Raw genomic sequence first — 20,283 nt, 5'->3', positions numbered from 1 at the left:
AAATATAATAAAAAACATATATAAGAAGTGCAAGAATAGGGAAAAAAAACAATGTCCCCAGCAACCCTGGGACTAAATGCAATTAAATAAAACAGCTATACAGATTATGTGGACTAATGCCACCTGCCCATAATGTTGTAATAAATCGGTACCAGCTGGCACCCATATCACATAATGGCTAGGAACACCTAAACTATCTCCTAAGAGACAGAGTCCCAACGTTACAGCTGCTAGCTAATGTACAGCATATGTATAGTACCCGGGTGCAGGAGACCGGCCCAACGTACATTTCGCTCTCGCGCTTTGTCAAGGGCACTGTTTTGGTGCTCTCTTGGACTGCAAGAGAGCACCAAACATGGGACATTCAATGGTGGAAGAAAGTTTTATTCTCTGATGAGCAAAAATTTTACCTTGATGGTCCAGATGGTTTCCAACATTACTGGCATGACAAGCCGATCCCACCTGAGATGTTTTTTTCCTTCAGTGGAACAATGGAGCTTCAGGAAGTGCAGGGGCGTCAAACGGTCGCTGGCTATGTCCAGATGTTGCAAAGAGCATTCCTCATGACTGAGGGCCCTCGTCTGTGTGGTAACGACTGGGTTCTTCAACAGGACAACGCTACAGTACACAGTGCCCGCAGGACAAGGGACTTCTTCCAGGAGAATAACATCACTCTTTTGGCCAACCCTGCGTGTTCCCCTGATCTAAATCCAATTGAGAACCTTTCGGGATGGATGGCAAGCGAAGTTTACAAAAATAGACAACAGTTCCAGACAGTAGATGGCCTTCGTGCGGCCGTCTTCACCACTTGGAGAAATGTACCCACTCACCTCATGGAAACGCATGTATCAAGCATGCCGAAACGAATTTTGGATGTGATAAACAATAACAGCGGAGCTACTCATTACTGAGTTCATGTTTGGAAGTTGGATTTCTGTTTTAGGGGGGGGTTTAGTTTTTTTTTTGGAGGTGTGGTCCTAAACTTTTGATCAGCTGAAAAACAACATGTTTCAGTTTATTCGTTGTTTTCAATAAATTGAATGCTCAAAAAATGTTTTGTCTCACTCCCATTTCTTCTTGTTGCATGTTGAAGCTCTACCTGAAACCTTGTTAAGATCAAGCCATGCTAAATAGGATTATTTGCCATTTTTCAAGTGGTTTTAAACTTTTTATCAGGACTGTATGTATGTGTTTATTTTTTTATTATACGGAAAGGAGGGGAGGAGGGGTGATTTAAACTTTTATATATATATATATATATATATATATATATATATATATATATATATATAATTTTTTTTAGTTTTTTACTTTTTTGTAATGATTTTGAAGCTCATATTTGAGCATACAAAATCCTTTATTTTATTTTATTCTGAACAATCATGGATTTTTTAAATGTATTTTTTATGTTGGCCTGCCACCTGGTGGCCAAAATAAGAATTGCAGCTTTGATACCCTCAGCCTCTTCAGCGAAGCAGAATGCATTAACATCAATTATCAAAATCCTCATTGGCCGCAGAGGATGCCTGTAAGAAGCCCAGAAGCGCAAGCTTGATCACGGCATCTAAAGGCTTTAAATACTGCGATCAGCTATATTGCCGGTCGCGGTAATTAGCCGCGGGTCTCTGCTGTTTGAAACAGCGGAAACCTGCAGGTCATGACGTCCGCTGCACGTGTGAGCAGGCACCATGTTTGCCTATTTCTCCATAGGGTTAAATGCTATGTACATCTTTGCGGGCAATTTTTTTTTTTATTATTGCATTGTACTTATTTTGAGCTAAAAAACATTTTTTTTCAATTAGTCTTTATTAAAAACATGGAGCCTTTTTTCTGTATATAGCTGAAATGCTCTAGAACCAGCCTCTGGATTTTCTCTCTTTTCCATCAGTTGGGGAGCTGACGCACTCCTTATCTATGCTCTCTGACATTGTAAACACTAATTATAGCTCAGTTCTGATCTTACTGATAAGTATGTCGCTTAAATAACGGTTTATGACCTCATCTGCCAAAAAATTGGCAGGTGTAATACAGCCTTAACTCACATGATGACTATCATAAAACACTGTGATGCACCCAGTTTGGGTCAGGGGAGCTGTGGCAGGTCTAGGATATGGACCGAATGAATCCGCCCTTAGGCCCCTTTCACACGGGTGAGTTTTCCGCGTGGGTGCAATGTGTGAGGTGAACGCATTGCACCCGCACTGAATCCGGACCCATTCACTTCAATGCAGATGAGCGATGATTTTCACGGGGCTGCATGAAAATTGCAAGCAAGTGTGGATGGGGTGCAATTTTCACGGATGGTTGCTAGGAGATGATAGGGAAGAGCAACCCCGGATTCTATTAAAGTAAATTCACAGCATTTTTTTCCCTTTTAACATGGTTATAAGGGAAAATAATAGCATTCTTAATACAGAATGCTTACAAAAATGTGGATTGAGGGGTTAAAATATTTTAAAAAATTAACTCACCTTATCCACTTGATCGCGCAGCCAGCATCTTCTTTCTTCTTCTTTCAGGACCTGCAAAAGGACCTCTGATGACATAATCGCAGGTCCTTTTGCAGGTCCTGAAATATGAAGAAAGAAGACGATGGCGGCTGCACAATCAAGTGGATAAGGTGAGTTAGTTATTTTTTTTTAACCCCTCAATCGACAGTTTTGTAAGTATTCTGTATTAAAAATGCTATTATTTTCCCTTATAACCATGTTATAAGGGAAAATAATAAAATCTACAGAACACCGAACCCAAACCCGAACTTCAGTGAAGAAGTCCGGGTTTGAGTACCACATTCAGTTTTTTATCACGCGCGTGCAAAACGCATTGCACCCGTGCGATAAAAACTGAACGCAACGCAATCGCAGTCAAAACGGACTGAAATTACGTGCGCACTCGCGCGGGTTTCCTGCAATGCACACGCGACGCATCCGGAGCAAATCCTGGACGCCCGTGTGAAAGAGGCCTTAGTGGTCCTGCTAAGCCATAATTTATCTCCACCAAACTAGCACTAAACTCAATCTGATGTATGGTGAAATGTAATTCATCACCCCAGAGAATGTGGCTTCTAAGCATTTGCTCAACCAAACAATGAATCTATGAGGTTCACGAAAAATATTTGCTCTTCCATGGAAAGTTTGAAATTTCTGTAATCTTGTAAAATGACACAATTGAATGTCTAAGTATAAGAGGTATAAAAAATGTACAATTGCAGCTCTGGATTGGTGCCCAGCCCTGTGGTCAAACCTACATCCTCTGTGTCATGGTGTGCCAACTTTCATATTGAGGGCATCTGGCACTTCAATGTATGAAGCAATTTTAAACATCCTCAAGAATGCTTACTCATCATCTCAACCATTTTCAGGAAACTTCAGAAACGTACAGAATTGTACTGTATTTATGTCCAGCTAATAATTTTATTACTGTGAAACTTTTTCTTTTTTATCCTAAAAAATATTTTTTTATCTAAAGGGTTTGTCCCATAAAGAACACTCATTACCTATCCATATTAATACTTATAAGTGTCTGATCACTGGCACTCCCACCGATCACTTGAAGAAGGCGTCCCAAGCCCTGCACAACTACAGTTAGAAGTTTGAGGTGAGTGGTGGTACAGATATTGTATGGCCCGCTGCTTCTTTCAATGCCTATAGACTGATAGCAACAACTGAATGGGGCAACAGGACATATGCATGACCACCAGTTCATTCAAACTCTCTGAGTGGTCGTGCATTGAGGAGGAACCAAATAACAGTGATTGGTGGGTCTCTCAGTGATACTTATTTATCACCTATTTTTTGGATAGGCAATAAATGTCCACACGCTGAGGTCAAACGAGCTGCTGCGGACTCTAATTAGCTAATGAAGACCACACAGCAAACCAACCAAACGGTGTGGTCCACCGCCATCAAAGAAAACGCTATGTCTGGCGCAAACCCAACACATCACCCAAAGAACACCATCCCCACAGTGAAACATGGTGGTGGCAGCATCATGCTGTGGGGATGTTTTCCAGCAGCCGGGACTAGGAAACTGGTCAGAGTTTCGGGAAAGATGGATGATGCTAAATGCAGGGATATTCTTGAGCCAAACCTGTCCCACTCTGTGTGTGATTTGAGGCTAGGACGGAGATTCACCTTCCAGCAGGACAATGACCCCAAGCACACTGCTAAAGCAACACTTGAGTGGTTTAAGGGGAAATATGTAAATGTGTTGGAATGGCCTAGTCAAAGCCCAGATCTCAATCCAATAGAAAATCTGTGGTCAGACTTAAAGATTTTTGTTCACAAGAGCAAACCATCCGACTTGAAGGAGCTGGAGCAGTTCTGCAAGGAGGAATGGGCAAAAACCCCAGTGGTAAGATGTGGCAAGCTCATAGAGACTTATCCAAAGCGACTTGCAGCTGTGATTGCCGCAAAAGGTGGCTCTACAAAGTATTGACTTTAGGGGGGTGAATAGTTATGCACATTGACTTGTTCTGTTATTTTGTCCTATTTGTTGTTTGCTTCACAATAAAAATAAAAAAACATCTTCAAAGTTCTGAGCATGTTCTGTCAATTAAATGATGCAAATCTTCAAACAATCCATGTTAATTTTAAGTTGTGAGGCACTAAAAGAAGAAAAAAGTAAAAGGGGGTGAATACTTTTGCAAGGCACTGTAGGAAAACGTGCCAGCGTCTATGGTGGCTGGGAGGCTGCATAGTCCAGCAATTTTTCGTAAAGTGTGCAAGCACGTCCACTGCTTCTGGATTGCAGAGTGGTTGTAACCATGGAAACGAGCAGTGCATAATGTGATGGAAAAATTAATCCAGCCAGCAAAGGAGGCAATATGGCCAAATCAGAATACATTAGTGCCTTGTATTAACTTTGTCTACATGATCAATGTCATTTGCTGAAGGGAGACAATCTCTTTACCGTTCATGATTTTGTAGACAGTTGTTAGGGCATGTCTAAATATGCCCTAATAAGAGGCAATAAGGACAAACAGCCCTTGGGTCAAACAGCACCGGGACAGTCTGAGCATGAATGGTATGAGAAAACAACGTAATGAATAGATCGCACTGACTGTACAGTGTAAAATAATAGCTAATTGTTAATATCTTAATACGTAGCACATAGGATGATATTAGATGATATCCGCTACTGTGTCCACCGTAACTAGTTAAAGTAGTGTCCGGAGTCAATGCAAGTTGGTTACCCCAATAAATGATCAACTTGTATAGCTGAAAAAAAGTATATGTATATATAGTCACTTGCCTGTATTGGGCTGGCTTTCGGAATCCTTCCTAATCTTCCTGGTGCTTGTACTGGAGGGTGGCTGTGACAGCTGTGTCTTCAGGTTTCCTCTACAAGCGCGCGCGGTCCCGGCCGGTGACTCGTGCACGCTAGGGAAACCCAGGCTGGTGATCCACGAGGACACTGCTTCCGTGTGACGTCACACTAGGGAAGCAGTCCATCCCTAGTGTGACGTCACACGGAAGCAGTGTCCTCGTGGATCACCAGCCTGGGTTTCCCTAGCGTGCACGAGTCACCGGCCGGGACCGCGCGCGCTTGTAGAGGAAACCTGAAGACACAGCTGTTGTTGTTAAGCTGTAATTGATGCTCAAGGCCACATGAAAAGTTTTTGAGACTGACAATTTTTGAGGGGGTATACTCACTACTAGGGCTGAAACGATTACTCGATTGAATTAAGTAATTTGACAAAAAATCCTTGATGAAAATTTTTTGCATCGAGGATTCGTTTGTGTCATGTGACCACAGAGGGTGAGTGAAGCGATTGCTATTACTTACCGCTCCGTGGTCACCCGCCGGCCCGCACCGTGCTGCACTTTTCTCTTGACACATCGTCAGAACATAGTGCACGTAAGCGTGCACTATGACCCAACGCTGTCTGACGTCATGACGAGAAGATGATGGATGACCTGTGGAGTGACGCCCCTACAGGAAAGGTAAGTATTTTATTTCACTAGCGCTGGGGACATGGCTAGGAGGGGAAGATGGTGGCACTGGCGGGCAGCTGATGGCACTAGGGGGAAAAGCCTGATGACATGAGGGGGGAAACTGATGAGATTTTATAAAGAAAAACATTCTTTTAATTAGTTTTTGTTATTAGAGTACTCAATTAATCATTGGATTCATCGATAGAATAGTTGATAGCTGCAGCCCAACCCACCACTGTTGGCTTTTGTTTCAATAAAAAGTTTTAGATGAGGAAAACCAGAGTTAGACTTACCGGTAATTCTGTTTCCTTGAATCCACCATGATGGCTACACATGAGCTTGACCCCTATAGGGGCAGGTACACACAGAGAGTTTAAAAGCCACCATCCACACTCACCCGTCAGTGTTTACAAATTACTCAAGTGGGTGTGAGAATAACATTATTATTATTTTTTTTTGGAGTATTACCTCATACTCCATTTTGGAATAACTTAGGGAATATATGAGCCGTCATGGTGGATTCAAGGAAACAGAATTACCGGTAAATCTAACTCCGGATTTCCATTTCATCCACCCTGATAGCTACACATGAGAATTACCAGATAAAACGGGAGGGTGGGCTACTGCTTGCAGAACTGTCTGGCCAAAGGTCAGGTCTGTAGAAGCAGAGACATTTAAATGATAATGTTTAAAACATATTTAAACTTGACCAATTAGCGGCCCTACAGATTTTTAAAAGTGATATGACAACTTTTTCAGCCCAGGAAGAGGCCATTGTCCTGGTGGAATGGGCTCTCACGTTAGAAGGCCCCATAAGGCCCATTTGGGAGTAGCAACAGGATATTGTGTTCTTTATCCAACGTCCTATAGAGGCTTTGGAAACAATCTTCCCCTTGATTTGACCTGAAAACTGAATTAGTTATCTCACAGATTCGGCAGAAGCATCCGCTAGAAATGCTGTTGCTGAATTAAGGAGGGGAATGGAGTTTAAAATTTCCTCTCTTGGAGTTTTATTTTTTATGTGGTCTTAACTCATTGAGCCAAATATACATGGACCTGGCCACGGAGGTTGCCGCTATGTTTGCTTTTACCCCAAACATAGAGGCCTCCCAGCTTTTCTTCAGAAGTGCATCTGCCTTTCTTTCCATGGGATCCTGTAACTGTGAAGAATCTTCGAAGGGTAGGGACGTTTTTTTTTAACCACTTTTGTGACCTGAATATCGATTTTTGGGGTCTAATTAAAGATCTTGGTTTCAGACTGGTCAAATAACAGTCTATTTTTAAATTCCCTGGAGAAAACCCAACCTTCTTTTAGGATCTGTCCATTCATCCATTATCATGTCCCTGTTTTCATTGACCGGGAAAACATGAGACTTTTTTAAACGTAATCCCCCAAACATTACCTCCCGAACTTACCGGGCTTCTGGATATCCTCGATACCCATGGTGGCTCTAACAGACTCTAATAATTCTTCCATATCTTTAGATGAAAAGTAATATTTTTTTCCATCTTCAATTATTTCTCCCTCTGACAAAACATCTGCATAAATATTTAGTCTAGAGGTGGAGGCCCCCTCGTCCATGTCCTCGGCATCAGAGTAGGATGGAATCGATATTTTGGTCATTTTGGAGGGAGGTGTATGGGGGCCTGACACAAGGGAGACCAAGGAGGACTTAATTTTATTTTGAAGCATAGATCTCATTTCATTAAGGTCTCTTTCACACGGGCGAGATTTCCATGCGGGTGCGATGCGTGCGGTGAACGTATTGCACCCGCACTGAATCCAGACCCATTCATTTCTATGGGACTGTGCACATGAGCGGTGATTTTCACACATCACTTGTGTGTTGCGTGAAAATTGCAGCATGCTCTATTTTGTGCGTTTTTCATGCAACGCATGCCCCATAGAAGTGAATAGGGCTGCGTGAAAATCGCAAGCATCCTCAAACAAGTGTGGATGCGGTGCGATTTTCACGCATGGTTGCTAGGAGATGATCGGGATGGAGACCTGATCATTATTATTTTCCCTCATAACATGGATATAAAGGGAAAATAATAGCATTCTTAATACAGAATGCTTAGTAAAATAGGGCTGGAGGGGTTAAAAAAAATAAAGAACAATTTAACTCACCTTAATCCACTTGTTCGCGCAGCCCGGCTTCTCTTCCGTCGTCTTCTCTGCTGTGCAGGAGGAAAACGACATGTGGTGACGTCACTGCACTCATCACATGGTCCATCACCATGGTGATGGATCATGTAACGGAACATGTGATGAGCGCAGTGACGTCACCACAGGTCCTTTTCCTCCTGCACAGCAAAGAAGAAGAAGAGAAGCCGGGCTGCGCGAACAAGTGGATTAAGGTGAGTTAAATTATTTATTATCTTTTTTTAACCCCTCCAGCGCTATTTTACTAAGCATTCTGTATTAAGAATGCTATTATTTTCCCTTATAACCATGTTATAAGGGAAAATAATAAAATCTACACAACACCTAACCCAAAACCGAACTTCTACGAAGAAGTTCAGGTACCAAACATGCAGATTTTTCTCACATGCGTGCAAAACACAATAAAATGTTTTGCACTCGCGCGGCGCATTTTCCCGCGACGCACACACATCTTTTCCAGCCCAAATCCATGACGCCCGTGTGAAAGAGGCCCAAGGATAGATGGTTGCTCCTCCTTTAAAAGTTCACTAATGCAAGATTTGCAAAGCCTTTTTTTTTTTTTATAATTTTCAGGAAGCTTCTTTGAACAAGATGCACATCTTGCAATTTTATGTTTAACTTTAGCCTCTTTTAATCCCCAAAAAGAAGAGCAACCAGGTTGCAGAAGAACATTTTTCCCCCCAGGGGAACTCACGACAGCAGCAACCGAATGTGGGTCTGCGACTTCCATGAGCTGACATTTCGTAGCTGGCTGGGAGCAGGAATCAGTGAGGGCCAGGATGAATTGAATCGCCCACTCTATATTCGAAAAAGCAGCGTCTGAAGTCATCAGGGCGCTCCTGCGCCTCCCTACGTGACCTGGCTCCGCCCCCTACAGCAATGCCAGGAACTAATCGCTGACTGCTGCTGGCACCCAGAGCGGTGTGCAGCGTCTCCGCGCTCTCCAATGTAGGGAAGGAAGACCCCTCGTTTGCGGCGTGAAAACAGGCCCCCGCTGTCAGGGACGAGAATGACTCTGTGTGGACTCACTCTGCCAGCTTTAGCAGCCGCCTCAGGAGGCAGAGGAGAAAAGGAAGCAAGCACGAATTACCCCCGTCCCTTAAGGGGACTTTTTTTGAAAAAATATAATAAAAACTCTTCACCTCCCCCAGGGAGGTCTTTCTGTGTGATGCCCCATAGGGACAGGAAACACTGATGGGGTGAGTGTGTGTGGTGGTTTTTAAACTCTGTGTTCCTGCCCCTATAGAGGTCAAGGCGTCAATCGCATGTGTGGAAATCACCATTGCATGCTTCTACTTAAATGTCCTACTTTCATGGTATAATATCACTGTAGCGTGAACTTTTTACTTTTTCCATAAATTTCACCCAAAAGCCAAATATCCCTAACTTATTGTGAGTAGTGTATATACAGCCGGTCAGTCGGCACATATCTCTGCTGTCCCATTCATTATACATACGTCCGGTCAGTCGGCACATATCTCTGCTGTCCCATTCATTATACATACGTCCGGTCAGTCGGCACATATCTCTGCTGTCCCATTCATTATACATACGTCCGGTCAGTCGGCACATATCTCTGCTGTCCCATTCATTATACATACGTCCGGTCAGTCGGCACATATCTCTGCTGTCCCATTCATTATACATACGTCCGGTCAGTCGGCACATATCTCTGCTGTCCCATTCATTATACATACGTCCGGTCAGTCGGCACATATCTCTGCTGTCCCATTCATTATACATACGTCCGGTCAGTCGGTACATACAGTTGTGTTCAAAATAACAGCAGTCAGACATCACTAACCTGATCAATCACTGTTTTTGGTAGAAACTATATTTCTACATGGCAAATACTTTACTAGCAGGTGTAGTAGAGTAATAGAAATCCAACAGACCCAACAGTCATTACATGCATGCTGCTGATTCAGTGTAATTGAAAGGGGCATGTTCAAAATAATAGCAGTGTGGAGGTCAATGAGTGAGGTCATTCATTCTTTGAAAAACAGGTGGCAATTATTGCCCTTATTTAACCCTTTCATGACCAAGGGTCAATGATGCCCCAGTGTCCAGGTCAAAATTTACAAATCTGACATGCGTCACTTTATGTTGTAATTGCTTTGGAACACTTATTTATCCAAGACATTCTGAGATTGTTTTCTCGTGAGATATTGTACTTCATGATAGTCAAACATTTGAGTCAATATATTTCACCTTTATTTATGAAAAAATCCCAAATTTACCCAAAATGTTATGTCTTTGTGTGTGTACATTTTTTTTTTTTTAGAGGAACAACACAAATTTGATATATTTTTCTTCCTGTTTTGATTTGGAATAGAATGTGCAGTGTTCCCAATGCATTTGTGTGTATGGAAATAAAAGCTATTAGAAGGATTTTGAAGCTTTATTCACTTTTTTAAACACACTATTATTTTGAACACAACTGTATCTCTGCTGTCCCAATCAATACATCCGGTCAGTCGGCACATATCTCTGCTGTCCCAATCAATACATCCGGTCAGTCGGCACATATCTCTGCTGTCCCAATCAATACATCCGGTCAGTCGGCACATATCTCTGCTGTCCCATTCATTATACATACGTCCGGTCAGTCGGCACATATCTCTGCTGTCCCGTTCATTATACATACGTCCGGTCAGTCGGCACATATCTCTGCTGTCCCATTCATTATATATGTGTCTGGCAGTCAGGACATATATTCAGTGGAACATTTAAAGGGAAACCGTCACCGGGATTTTGTGTCTAGAGCTGAGGACATGGGCTGCTAGATGGCCGCTAGCACACCTGCAATACCCAGTCCCCATAGCTATGTGTGCTTTTATTGTGTAAAAAAAAAACTATTTGATACATATGCAAATTAACCTGAGATGAGTCCTGTCCCTGACTCATCTCACGTACAGGACTCATCTCAGGTTAATTTGCATATGTATTAAATCTTTTTTTTTTTACACAATAAAAGCACACAGAGCTCCAGGGACTGGGTATTGCGGATGTGCTAGCGGCGATCTAGCAACCCATGTCCTCAGCTCTATACACAAAATCCCGGTAACAGGTTCCCTTTAATAACTGTGGTGAATTTTAGGCTACCCATGCACCAGATCTAAGCTGTATATAAGTTGTACCCCAGCCAGAAGCTGGAGGAGATTACAGATGGTGTGTGTTCCAGTTTTCTGGCACACATACTGTTAAACGCGTCGGAGGTCCGGCCCTGCTCCAACCCACTTTTTACAAAAGAGGTGAAGAGGTTGGAAACGTTTAAAAAGTTGCAAATTTTAGCCAAAATGTATAACTTTTTTATACCAGAAAACTGCCAAAGAAGCTTACAAATCTCCCCCTAGGTCTCTGTGTGTGACCAGGGATTATTCCCGCAACATTAAACTTCTTTATTGAAATACACAATTCCCATACAATGCACATTGATAAATTTAGAAAAAAATGTACAGCAGGAGATCATGTATGTACAACAGAAAACATTTCAAGTAACAAATGCTTAAATAGTACGGACAAGGCCTTCACACTTCTGCTGCTTCACATGGGACACTGTACTGCATGAAAATAAACTGGTCGAAGAGACGTCACAGATCCTGGTCAGATCACTGGACTTTGTTCTGAACAATAATAGCTTCACATTGGTCACTTGCATTCCTTTTACGTCTTCAATACTTTGCGTTCACATGTCAGGCGGCTGTGATGCCCGTGTCGTCATCCCCATAATAAACTGAAAGAGAAGGGAACACAACATAGTGTTAGCTGTGCTTAAAAAGAGAACTAGTTAACATGTAAAGCCTCTGCTGTAAGGAAAGGAGACACTGGTCCCGACAAGACAACTCTCCACTTTTTGCTTTGGTATGTAGCCCCTTAGTGTTCAGAATGCAGCATTTTTTATTTTTATTTTTAGTTTTTTCATTCCTCACCTTCCGAGAGCTTGTATTTTGCAGTAAGGGTTCTATTTTTTATTGAAACTATTTTGGGATACACAATGAATTGCTGTTTTTCCCCCCATTTTATAGCATGGTATGAATGATGGGAAAGACCCTACTAATAAAATATTCATAGGAAAGACTTTTATGCAAGGCCTTGTTTATACTACATTGGCATAGCTATGACTTTTGAATCCGTTTTTTTGGGGGGAGATGAGGAAAGAACAGCAATTTTAGCAATGTTTAGGTAATTTTTTTTTTTTTTGTTTTTACAATGTTATTAATTTATATTACTCACATATAGCGATGACATACTCAAATGCTTTACACACATTATCATTTGCTTAGTTTTTTTTAACTTTTTTTTTGAGATTTATCTCTAATCCCAACCAGGTTGATTCCTGTCCCTGCGAGATACTTATGACATTACGTTCATTTTGGGAAATTGTACAGTATGTCATGTGGCATTCTGCATATCACAACAGCTTAGGCTACTTTCACACTTGCGTTCGGAGCGGATCCGTCTGGTATCTGCACAGACGGATCCGCTCCTATAATGCCGACGATGGGATCCGTTCAGAACGAATCCGCCTGCATTATATTTCAGAAAAAAGTCTAAGTCTAATTGTTAGTCAGACGGATCCGTCCAGACTTTATATTGAGGCTGGGTTCACACCTGAGCGTTTTACAGCGCGTTCCTACAAGGTGTAAAACGCTTAACAAGGAGAAACCAATGCTTCCCTATGGGAATGGTTCTCACCTGGGCGTTTTACAGCGCGTACGATCGCGCTGTAAAACGCCCGACGCCTCAAAAAGTACATGAGCTTCTTTGAGGAGTCTTGTCGCGCGTTCCCGTACATAGACTTCCGGGACGGCGCGACAATGGGCGCTCGCTTGTCTCTGTATGCGCGATTGCAAACGCAGGTACAATCGCGCATACAGAGCGCTCAGGTGTGAACCCAGCGTCAAAGTCAATGGGGGACAGATCCGTTTGAAATTGCACCATATTGTGTCAACGTCAAACGGATCTGTCCCCATTGACTTACATTGTAAGTCTGGACGGATCCGTTTGGCTACGCACGGCCAGGCGGACACGAAAACGCTGCAAGCAGCGTTCGGGTGTACGCCTGCTGAGCGGAGCGGAGGACAAACGGTGCCAGACTGATGCGTTCTGAGTGGATCCGCATCCACTCAGAATGCATTGGGGCTGGACGGATGCGTTCGGGGCCGCTTGTGAGAGCCTTCAAACGGGACTCACAAGCGGAGCCCCGAATGCAAGTGTGAAAGTAGCCTTAGCTGCTACAATAAAGAATGCAGAAAAACTCAAACAAGAGTCCATGAAATGGAAGCACAAGGGGTCACCAACGCCAAAGAAATTGTGTGTGCAGTGGTCATGGCAAGTCCATTGGGGTACAGAAGGCAATTTATTACTAGAATTCATGCCATACAAGACAACAAGTACTGGAGACACCTATGCTTCAACAATGAAGGCATTATGTCAATCAAAGAGAAACGCCAAGGGAAGCCATCGGCGGATGTGTTGCTGCTTCACGACATGCGCCAGCTCACAAGTCTCCCAAATCGCAAGCTGCTATCGGGGAATGGTTCATGGAGCTTAACCATCCACCCTACTGTCCAGACCTGGCTCCCAGTGATTACTTTCCCTTTTGGAACCTGAAGAAATTTCAATGTGGTCAATTAGGGGTGGGCGATATATCGCAGTAGAACATGGCATGCACTGCTCTCGGCACGCACCATGTTCTCCTGAGTCGGCACAGTGGAGAAGGAGAGAGTGCCTCCCTCCCTACTGTATGCGGCTGCCGCTGACCACCAATGAGAACAGACTATGAGGAGGAGGAGGGGAGGGACTGTGGCCACTGCGCCACCAATGAGAACAGAGAGGAGGGGAGGGACTGTGGCCACTGCGCCACCAATGATTATAGTTAATATGCCTGAATACAAACGTAGCCTGCATGTGCCGGCCATATCCCATACCTGGCCTCTATTACTGCGCGCCGTGATCCGCCGCAATTAACCCCTCAGGTCCTGAGGGGTTAATTGTGGCGGATCACAACGCGTAGTAATAAAGGCCAGCACATGCAGCCTACGTTTGTATTCAGGCATATTAACTATATTCATTGGTGGTGCAGTGGCCACAGTCCCTCCCTTCTACTCCCCCTCTTTTAGGTATTATATTACACACGATTAAATCATTGGTGGCAGTGGCCCCAGGGTGGCAGCTTCTGATCGGAGCCCCAGCAGTTTAAGGCCAAATGCACACGGCCGTGTTCCGCGGCCGAGAGCGGTCTGTGGTATGCCGGGCTGGATCCCTGTTCAGAGCAGGAGCACACGGCGTCATTGGTTGCTATGACGCCGTGCACATCCTGCTGCCGCCGCAGTACTGTAATGTACTGGTATAGATCATAACAGTGTATTACTGTACTGCGGCGGCAGCTGGAAGCGCACGGCGTCATAGCAACCAATGACGCCGTGCGCTCCTGCTCTCAGCAGGAATACAGCCCGTGTTACCACGGACCGCTCACGGCCGTGTGCATTCGGCCTTATCCTGGGGCTCCGATCGGTTACCATGGCAGCCAGGACGCTACTCAAGCCCTGGCTGCCATAGTAAGCGCCCTGCTGCTGTGTGCACTATGCACAGGGTAGCAAGGAGAGTGTGAAGTCCTATTCACCCTAATAGAGCTCTATTAGGGTGAATAGGACAAGGGTTCTAGCCCCTAAGGAGGCTAATAGTTATTAAATAAAAAGTAAAAAAATAAAAGTTTAACCCCCCCCCCGAAATATAGAATATATTGTCATATATATTGCATATCGCACATGCTTAAAATTATATCGCAATATAAATTTTAGGCTATATCGCCCACCCCTATGGTCAATGTCAAAAAGGCGGTAGCTGGGCTCCTGCAACAGCAAGAAGTCTTCTATTCTGAAGGCATCCGATCACTGGAAGCAAAGTGGAATAAGTTTTTTTTTTTTTTTTTTTTCATATTCAGGTAGATAACTTATTGAACACCCCTCGTACATATGGCCTATTGTGTTCAGTAGTTGCAAACATCACTGACTGGCAATGCATACTGTGGGAACATATGCCAAAAGGACACTTTCAGCATATGTCTGGTCTTACTGTAGGTAAGGGTACTTATTGGGGCGTTCCGTGGATGTACGGCAAACACCATGAATGTGATGAGAACATCTTTAGACAAAAATAAAAACCTATACATTCTTAGGCCTCATGCACACAACAGCATTTTTTGCAGTCCGCAAAAAGGGGTTCCGTGATCCGTTTCCGTGTGTCTTCCTTTATTTTTGGAAGATCACAGACATGAAGGAAAGTTAAAAAAAAGTCAAGTTTGCCATGAAAATGATAGGAGAAAAACTGACGCGGATGACAATCTTATGTGCTTCCGCGTTTTTTCACGGTCCCATTGACTTGAATGGGTCCGCAAACAGTTTTCCGTGTAAAAAATAGGACAGGTTAAATTTTTTTGACGGACTGGAACCACGGTACACGGACGCGGTTGACAAACGGTGCATTAGCCGAGTTTTCAACGGACCTATTCAAAGTCAATGGGTCCGCAGAAAATCATGGAAAACGGAACAACGGACACGGGACACAACAACGGTCGTGTGCATGAGGCCTTAGGCTGAGGCTAAATGATTTCTGCACAATAGGATGAAGTCGATTTCTGCATGGTCCATGTTCTACAAACATCACTTCGGTCTAAACTTCACTTCTAAATTCCATGCACCATCAGAAGACTACAGGCTGCCGTTTACAGTAAAATAGAGAGAAGGGAAAGGGGGAGTGCTGCAATTTTACAACAGCTCCTCTCCATTGACAGAATACATCTCGACTATAATGCAAGAAAAGTTTGTTAAGGAAATAATGTCAATGCACGATACTACACAAGCAAATGTGAAGCTTCCGTAAAGTCAAATGGTTATTCGCTTTCACTGAGTACAATGCAATACTATTAAATAGTATGGAAGTCAGCCAACACAGTTACATCAAGTTTCCCATTACTTCTCTTTAAGTTGTGACGAAAGGAGGGATTCTATTGACTTCTCATTTTGGGGTTTTCTGGAAAACAGCCTTCCTCAGCAACAATCATGTAAATCCTGCCATACTAACCGGCTCCTGACTAAATGAAAATAACACGTGGAGGTTCCCTTTTCATTGCAGAAAACGCGGCTTGCTTTTAAAATTCCCTAGTCATTATAATAATGGCACTGGTGAAATAGGCTTAAAGGGGTTCTCCAGTAACAATATAAAATGGATGCCATCAACCTGTCCGATTATGTAAGCAGAACTGGTTGCTACCACTTTCACAGCTTCCTGGGGGGAGGCCTTACTACACACTATGCTCTGGCACCTACTACATATTGGTGAGTTTTCTTGTCAGGCTGCTCAGCCATGATGGCATATAGTAGGCAGGATCACATCATTACCATCTGTTGTACAGCAGCTCTGCCAGTGGACACAACCAACCAGTCCTGCTCACATTCTAGGACAGGTTGTTGGCAGCCATTTGAAATCATTCCTGGAGAAACCCTTTTAGGGGTATATTCCAAAGCTATAAATCACAGAAAAAAAATGCACCAAACGGATATGCCACTGACTATACTAGCTAGTCATACAAGCAGATATTAAAAGCTGAGACTTTTGCCAGTATATTCCTGTCAGGAACACATCGGAGCCCATCATGCACCACGTCACGATCTCTCAGCATGGCAAGGGTCCTACCACTACGCTAGGCAAGGGTCCTACCACTACGCTAACTATGGTGTGAACACAGTCTGAAGGTGATGAAATCCAGCTCACAGCCAGGCTTCCACACAACCGCCTAGCAGGACAACTAATGCAATGTGAATAAAGTAAGACCGTGAGCCACACCCATATCAGACCGTGTGATGGAGGTTACCAGGTGCAAAAGAATGTTTAATGCCAGGTAAAGGCACATTCAATACATATAAAACAAAATCACAGAAATATAGTGGCAAATATGGGGAAACTGCTCAAACCCCAAACACTGTAGTGTGTTTCTCATTGGGGGAGCAGTCCCAACGCGTGCAATGGAGGATGCTGGGGCGGTCCACATGCACCACAAAGGCATCCTACACAAAACTGAGCATTGTGCGGCTGAAAATATAATTATATAAATCACAGAAAAAAATGCACCAAACGGATATGCCACCGACTATACTAGCTAGTCATACAAGCAGATATTAAAAGCTGAGACTTTTGCCAGTATATTCCTGTCAGGAACACATAGGAGCCCATCATCCATATTTGCCACTATATTTCTGTGATTTTTTTTAATATGTATTGAATGTGCCTTTACCTGGCATTAAACATTCTTTTGCACCTGGTAACCTCCATCACACGGTCTGATATGGGTGTGGCTTACAGTCTTGCTTTGTTCACATTGCATTAGTTGTCCTGCTATGCGGTTGTGTGGAAGCTTGGCTATGAGTTGGATTTCAGCACCTTCAGACCGTGTTCACACCATAGGTAGCGTAGTGGTAGGACCCTTGCCATGCTGAGAGACCGCGACGTGGTGCATGATGGGCTCCGATGTGTTCCTGACAGGAATATATTGGCAAAAGTCTCAACTTTTAATATCTGCTTGTATGACTAGCTAGTATAGTCAGTGGCATATCCGTTTGGTGCATTTTTTTCTGTGATTTATATAATTATATTTTCATCCGCACAATGCTTCGTTTTGTGTAGGATGACTTTGTGGTGCATGTGGACCACGCCGGCATCCTCCATTGTACGCATTTTTTGCTGGGGATGGTCGTTTGCTGCGGTCCACATGCGGTGGGACTGCTCCACCAATGGGAATCACGCTACAGTATTTGGGGAGTGAGCAGTTCCCCCATATTTGCCACTATATTTCTGTGATTTTGTTATAGTCCAAAGCTGCCTTATAAACCTAAAATCTAGTGCTGTGAAATGCCTTCATTCTGGAATCCTAATAAACCAACACTGGGAAAAAACATTTCCAGTGCTGGTTTGCCAGGAAATTGACATGGTCCATCGTTTGTGGTGCAAAGACCAGATCGGGAACTACGGCTGATGGTTTAGTAGTGGGAACGGTCAAGCACAGGATCAGAATAGGAGAGGGGGAAATAACTGAAATAGGGAGAACACACAGGTCTGTTCTAGGCTTCTATTATCTCCTGTACTCGAGGTACAATCCCCCTCAATATACAAATGTAAAAAAAAAAAGAAACCATGGCAAATTTCAATAGATGTATATTAGGAAAGCACTTATAATGTAGGTTTAGCTAAATTTAATGTTGATATCTGTGGATAGGTCATTAATGCCTTATCGGTGGAGTGCCCAAACAAGCAGCTGCACTGCTGACGACGCACACCATCCATGTGTTGGTGGCTGTGCCCGGTACTGCAGCTTAGCCACATTCAAGTAGCCGCTTCATTCAGTTGTAGAAGACAATGGCAAAAGGTCAGAGGATGTTGGAGATAAATGTATTAATATGGAGGGAGTTCAAGTCCCACACACTTCCTGTCCATTAATCCCACTGATAGACAACACTGAATGGCTGATAAGAGCAAAATTCCTTGTGAAATACGGAATTTTTTCCAGAGAACCATGTAGCTACTGCTACTATTTATATAAAAATAAAAAAAAAGATGTTTTCATCAAACCTTATCCTTGCTGTAGTTTTTCAAGGATAAGGGCTCATGCACACAACCATATGTATTTTGCAGTTTGCAAAAAATACCTATGACATCCATACTGCATCAGTTTTATTTTTTGCAGAACCATTGCAACAATGCCTATCCTTGTCTGCAAAACAGGATAGAATAGGACATGTTTTATCTTTTTTGCGGAACAGCCATTTCCGTTTTTTGTTTATTTGGCAGACCCATTGAAGTGCACGGTTCCACATACAAGCCGCAAAAAAAAAAAAAAAAAAAAAAAAATGAGCAGACACGGAAAAAAATAAGTTTGTGCATGAGCCCTAAAACCAGAAATGTATTTCCCCATTGCAAAATGGCGCTTCCAACTACGGCAGGGAGTACGGCAGCAATTTCGACCAGACCCATTTGTCTATTCCACTGGCCTACAAAAAGATAAAACATGTCCTATTCTTCTCTGTTTTGCAGACAAGTATAGGACATTTCTACAGGAGCTAAAGAAAATGGCGGCATGCACACGGCCAGGATCTGTATATTGCAGATCCACAGTTTATGGACTACAAAACATGAGGCCTTATTCAGTGAAATTCTGCTCCTGCGCATTGTAGGTGGAGCTTCACTGTGAAGTGCTCTCTAATTGCTTCATAGCCCCTCCCCTGCTGAGTGACAGCTTTAGTCATCTCCTGGTTGGATGATGCAGCTGTCACTCAAAGCAGAGGGGAGGGGCTTTGATCCAGGTCAATGCAGAGAGCACTTCACAGTGAAGCTCCATCTTGAGCACTCAGGTATTTATGAAATTGCGTTTGAAGTGAATGGAGAGGCAATTATGTGCGACCACTGCTCCATTCCAAGCCAAGTGCAACAAGACTGTACTGAAACAGGAGCAGGTCTCAAGGGTGGGACCCACACTTATCAGACATTTATGGCTTATCCTGTGGATATGCCATATATGTCCCAGGTGAGAATACCCCATTTAAAGAGCAGAATCTGGCTGAATAAAACTTCATTTTCACACTAATCCTAATAATAAGCAGGTAAGTCAACAGTTTAGCATGGTCAGAACTGCTGACAGACCCCCTTTAAGGATTTTGGATGATATTTTCACTGCTGGAGGAGCAGTCTATATATGTGACCCCCTCGCCTTCAAAGTTCCCACTGTGCCCTTTACTAACTTTGGAAACTGCAATTTTAAAGAGGGCTGCAAACACACTTACTGAATTATAACAACTTAAAGGGGTTTTCCGAGATGGTTATTAATAACCTATCCTCGATATCAGATCGGCTGAGTTCCGACACTCCAGACCCCTGGTAATCTGATATTGACGACCCATCCAGAGAATAGGTCACAAATATCAGAATCTTGGAAAACCCCTTTAAATGACGCATCCCCGAAGAGCTTCCACTCATTTTTCGGGCGGACTGCTGCACAGCTGTATTCATGTGAATGTGGACCCTTCATTCTTAGGGCTGGTAGGGGTCCCAGAGGTTGGCCTCCCCACCAATTATATGATTGCATCTCCTAGCAAGATGGGAATAACCCTTTAACCTTAACCAGAA

Source organism: Bufo gargarizans, chromosome 5, assembly GCF_014858855.1.
Source record: "Bufo gargarizans isolate SCDJY-AF-19 chromosome 5, ASM1485885v1, whole genome shotgun sequence".
NCBI lineage: Eukaryota > Metazoa > Chordata > Amphibia > Anura > Bufonidae > Bufo > Bufo gargarizans.
The sequence above is the reverse complement of the archived record's forward strand: the minus strand, read 5'-3'. Positions refer to the sequence as shown.